The following is a 6000-nucleotide window of genomic DNA, read 5'->3' on the forward strand; positions in this document are numbered from 1 at the left end:
AAGGATGATGGTCCTCCAAGGTCGGTATTCTGGCAGTGGGCCCGTAGGTGACTGTGGAGCCCTATTCTTGATCTGCATCTTCTCCAACAGTGAGAGCATCTGTTTCCAGGTGGAAGGCAGTCTCAGTCGGGGTTGGCTTGACACGCCTTCCTCTTGGCATGTTTCTCTCTTTCACCCTGCATTCATGCCTTTTCAAATTCTACAGCACTGCTGGTCACAGCTGACCTCCAGCTGGAGCGCTCAAGGGCCAGGGCTTCCCAGTTCTCAGTGTCTATGCCACAGTTTTTAAGGTTGGCTTTGAGCCCATCACTTCTCCTCTTTCTCTGATGACATGCAATAGGTCAATCATTACATATTTCCATTACGACAATATTACATGCGAGCCCACCTATAAAAGCAATTGATCCAACCTAAGATGTGATTGATCTGACCCATTCTATATATCACTGTTCCCCACAAGAAAAAGCCATGCTTACCTGCGGCTATTGTAATTGCGGTAAAAAGTAAAGGTAAAGGTTTCCCTTTGATATTAAATCTAGTCGTGTCCGACTCTGGGGGGTGGTGTTCATCTCCATTTCTAAGCCGAAGAGCCGGCGTTGTCCATAGACACCTCCAAGGTCATGTGGCCAGCAGGACTGCTTGGAGCGCTGTTACCTTCCCACAGATGCGGTACCTATTGATCTACTCACATTTGCATGTTTTCGAACTGCTAGGTGGGCAGAACCTGGGGCTAACAGTGGGAGCTCATCCCGCTCCCCTGGATTTGAACCGCCAACCTTTCGGTCAGCAAATCCAGCAGCTCAGCGGTTTAGCCCGCTGCAACACCAGGGGGCCTATAATTGCGTATGTTTACCATAATTGTGGAGCTCCCGGTGGCGCAGTGGGTTAAAGCACTGAGCTGCTGAGCTTGTTGATCGAAAGGTCGCAGGTTCGATTCCGGGGAGCGGCATGAGCTTCCACTGTCAGCCCTAGCTTCTGCCAACCTAGCAGTTCGAAAACATGCAAATGTGAGTAGATCAATAGGTAATGGTGCTTCATGCAGTCATGCCGGCCACATGACCTTGGAGGTGTCTACGGACAACGCTGGCTCTTCGGCTTAGAAATGGAGATGAGCACCACACCCCAGAGTCAGACATGACTGGACTTAATGTCAGGGGACTACCTTTTACCTACCTTACCATAATTGTGGTATGCTTGCAAAATACTGCAGCGGTGCAATTGCGCACGTACGGTAAAACTTACATTTAAGAAAACTTCACGTCCACCATGATGTCTTTTGTTTGGGAATAATCCTGTGTTCAATTGTGGGCATCACAATTCAAAAAGGATATGGGGAAAAATGGAAGGTGTCCCGAGAAGGGACACCAAAATGACCCAAGGTCTGAGAGTCAAGCCCTATAACAGTGTTTCTCAACCTTCCCAATGCCGCGACCCCTTAATACAGTTCCTCATGTTGTGGTGACCCCCAACCCTAACATTATTTTCGTTGCTACTTCATAACTAAAATTTTGCAACAGTTATGAATCATCATGTAAATATCTGATATGCAGGATGTATTTTCATTCACTGGACCAAATTTGGCACAAAGACCCATTACGCCCAAATTTGAACACTGGTGGGATTGGGGAGGGATTGATTTTGTCATTTGGGAGTTGTAGTTCCTGGGATTTATAGTTCACCTACAATCATAGAACATTTTGAACTCCACCAATGATGGAATTGGACCAAACTTAGCACACAGAACTCCCTTGACCAACAGAAAATACTGGGTTTGGTGGGCATTGACCTTGGTTTGGGAGTTGTAGTTCACCTACATCCAGAGAGCACTGTGGACTCAAACAATGATGTATCTGGACCAAACTTGGCACGGATACTCAATATGCCCAAATGTGAACACTTGTGAAGTTTGGAGAAAATAGACCTTGGCATCTGGGAGTTGTAGTTGCTGGGATTTAAAGTTCACCTACAATCAAAGGGCATTCTGAGCTCCACCAATGATGGAATTGAACCACATTTGACACATAGAACTCCCACGACCAACAGAAAATACTGGAAGGGTTTGGTGGGTATTGACCTTGAGTTTTGGAGTTGTAGTTCACCTACATCCAGAGAGCACTGTGGACTCAAATAATGATGAATCTGGACCAAACTTGGCACGAATACTCAATATGCCCAAATGTGAACACTGGTGGAGTTTGGGGAAAATAGACCTTGACATTTGGGAGTTGTGGATCTGGACCAAAATTCGCATAAATACTCAATATGTCCAAATGTGAACACTGGTGGAGTTTGGGGGAAATAGACCTTGACATTTGGGAGTTACAGTTGCTGGGATTTATAGGTCACCTACAATCGAAGAGCATTCTGAACTCCACCAACGATGGAATTGAACCAATCTTGGCACACAGAACTCGAATGACAAACAGAAAATCCTGGAAGGAGTTGTAGTTCACCTACATCCAGAGAGCACTGTGGACTCAAACCATGTTGGATCTGGACCAAACTTGGCATGAATACTCAATATCCCCAAATGTGAACACTGGTGGAGCTGGACCAAGTTTGGTCCAGATCCAGCATGGTTTGAGTCCACAGTGCTCTCTGGATATAGGTGAACTACAACTCCAAAATCCCTTCCAGGATTTTCTGTTTGTCATTCGAGTTCTGGGTGCCAAGATTGGTTCAGTTCCATCGTTGTGGAGTTCAGAATGCTCTTTGGTTCCTGACCCTCGGGTTGGGAAATACTGCTGTAACTGTCAAAGGCTTTCATGGCTGGAATCACTGGGTTGTTGTAGGTTTTTTGGGCTGTATGGCCATGTTCTCAAAGCATTCTCTCCTGACGTTTTGCCTCCATCTGTGACAAGCATCCTCAGAGGTTGTGAGGTTTGTGGAAACTAGGAAAATTGGGTTTATATATCTGTGGAATAATGTCCAGGGTGGGAGAAAGAACTCTTATCTGTTGGAGATAGCTGTGGATGTTTCAATTGGCCACCTTGATTAGCATTTGATGGCTTGACAATTTTTAGGGGTGGCTTGTTACTGCCTGGGGAAATCCTTTGTTGAGAGGTGATGAAAGGCACTACAGACTACTTCAACCAGAGAAGTCAGCCATAGCAGAGCACCTGAGTAACCAACCTGGACATGGCAGATTATTTGAGAAGACGGAAATGCTGGACCACTTTAACAACCACCATGTCAGTCTGAACACAGAGAAGCCATTGAAATCCACAAGCATGTGGACAATTTCAACAGAATGGAGGAAACCATGAAAATGAACAAAATCTCGCTACCAGTACTAAAAAAACTCTAAAATTATATCAGTAAATAAAAAAAAAACAAAACTCAAACATAGGGGAACTCCAGACAAGAAACAATCAGGAACACATAATCACCTCTCAGCAAAGGTTTCCCCCAGGCAGTAACAAGCCACCCCTAAAAAATGTCAGGCCATCAAATGCTAATCAAGGTGGGCAATTGAAACATTCACACCTAGCTCCAACAGACAAGGGTTCTTTCTCCCACCCTGGACTTCCCACAGATATGTATAAACCAAATTTTCCTAGTTTCCAACAGACCTCACAACCTCTGAGGATGCTTGCCACAGATGCAGGCGAAACATCAGGATAGAGTGCACCGGGACTGTGGCGCAGCTGGCTGGGAGTCAGCTGTATTAAGTCACTACTGACCGAAAGGTCATGAGTTCGAAGCCAGAATGAGTATCCGACCAATTTGTGTAGCTTGCTGTCGACCTTTGCAGCCAGAAATACAGTTGCATCTGTCAAGTAGGAAAGTTAGGTACCGCTTATGTGGGGAGGCAAATTTAACTAATTTACGAGGCCATAAAAATCTCCAGCAAGCATGCAAAGAATGAGGAAGTACTTAATCAGTGTCACAAATAGTTGGTGAAGGAACAGCTCCCCCGGTGGCCAAAAATACCTTCAAGAAAAGCTGGAATGTTAAATAGCCTCTGTGTTTCTATCTATATATGTTGTGTGTGTATGGCATTGAATGTTTCCCATTTATGTACATTGTAATCTGCCCTGAGTCCCCTGTGGGGTGAGAAGGGTGGAATATAAATACTGTAAATAAATAAATAAATAAATCCTTCCAGAATCATAGAATCATAGAGTTGGAAGAGACCTCATGGGCCATCCAGTTCAGAACATGGCCATACAGCCCGAAAAACCTACAATAACTCACTGCTGTAATTGATATTTACTGTCCTGAAAGACTAGGCAGATGACCCACGAATGGTCCCAAAAGTCATCAAATCATCAGATCACGGTCCCAAAAGTCATATGTAGAAAATGGTCCCAAAAATAATAGAATCATTGCCTCGTGGTCCCAAAAGTCATAGAACCATGGTTTCACAAGTCATAGAATCATGATCCCCAAAGTCATAGAATCATAGAATCAAAGAGTTGGAAGAGACCTCATGGGCCATCCAGTCCAACCCCCTGCCAAGAAGCAGGAATATTGCATTCAAATCACCCCTGACAGATGGCCATCCAGCCTCTGTTTAAAAGCTTCCAAAGAAGGAGCCTCCAAAGAATCGTGGTTCCAAAGTCATAGAAAATATGGTCCCAAAAGTTGTGGAATCATAGATCCAAGTCATAAAATCATCCCAAAAGTCATAGAATCATAGAAACATGGCACCAAACATCATAGAATCACAAAGCTAGAAGAAATCACAAAGGCCATCCAGTCCAACATTATTTCGGACACGCAAAAGCCATATAACACTCTTGTAGGCTTCATGATTACGGGATCCATCTGACAGGTCTTCGGCAAGCATTGGATGTCCAATGATGCTGTTTTGTCTAAGTCAGAAATACAACCTGGTTCTCAACTTGTGGGTCCCCAGGTGTTTTGGCCTACAACTCCCAAAAATCCCAGCCTGTTTACCAGCTGATTTGTGGGAGTTGAAGGCCAAAACATCTGGGGAACCACAGGTTGAGAACCATGGTCTTAGATCAGTGGTTCTCAACCTTCCTAATGCCACGACCCCTTAATACGCTTCCTCATGTTATGGTGACCCCCAACCATAAAATTATTTTTGTTGCTACTTCACAACTGTAATTTTGCTGCTGTTATGAATTGTCATGTAAGTATCTGATATGCAGGATGTATTTTCACCCACTGGACCAAATTTGGCACAAAGACCCAATATGCCCAAATTTATTGAATACTAGTAGGGTTGGAGGGGATTGATTTTGTCATTTGGGAGTTGTAGTTGCTGGGATTTATGGTTCACTGACAATCAAAGAGCATTTTGAACTCCACCAATGATGGAACTGAACCACACTTGGCACACAGAACTCCCATGACCAACAGAAAATGCTAGAAGGATTTGGTAGACATTGACTTTGAGTTTGGGAGTTGTAGTTCACCTACATCCAGAGAGTACTGTGGGCTCAAACAATGATGGATCTGGGTTGTTGTAGGTTTTTTTGGGCTATATGGCCATGTTCTAGAGGCATTCTCTCCTGATGTTTCACCTGCATCTATGGCAAGTATCCTCAGAGGTAGTGAGGGTAATGATGGATCTGAACCAAACTTGACACAAACACTCAATATGCCCAAATGTGAACACTGGTGGGGTTTGGGGAAAATAGACCTTGACATTTGGGAGTTGTAGTTGCTGTGATTTATAGTTCACCTACAATCAAAGAGCATTGTGAACCCCATCAGCGTTAGAATTGGGCCAAACTTCCCATGCCCAGAACCCCCATGACTGACAGGAAATACTGTGTTTTCTGATGGTCTTTGGCGATCCCTCTAACACCCCCTCGTGACCCCTCCAGGGGTCCCGACCCTCAGGTTGAGAAACACTGTCTTAGATGGACAAAACAAACAGAGCCACAATGGCTAACTTTCCCTTAAGGGACAAACTCTGGCATTACCTCCTAAGTGAAAAATATGGAAAAACCCAACTCTTCCTTGAAATCCTGTGATGCTAGACACGTGTGGGTTAAATCTAGGGCAAGGAGGGGGGAAATATAG

Source organism: Anolis sagrei, chromosome Y (genome assembly GCF_037176765.1).
Source record: "Anolis sagrei isolate rAnoSag1 chromosome Y, rAnoSag1.mat, whole genome shotgun sequence".
NCBI classification, from domain to species: Eukaryota; Metazoa; Chordata; class Lepidosauria; order Squamata; family Dactyloidae; genus Anolis; species Anolis sagrei.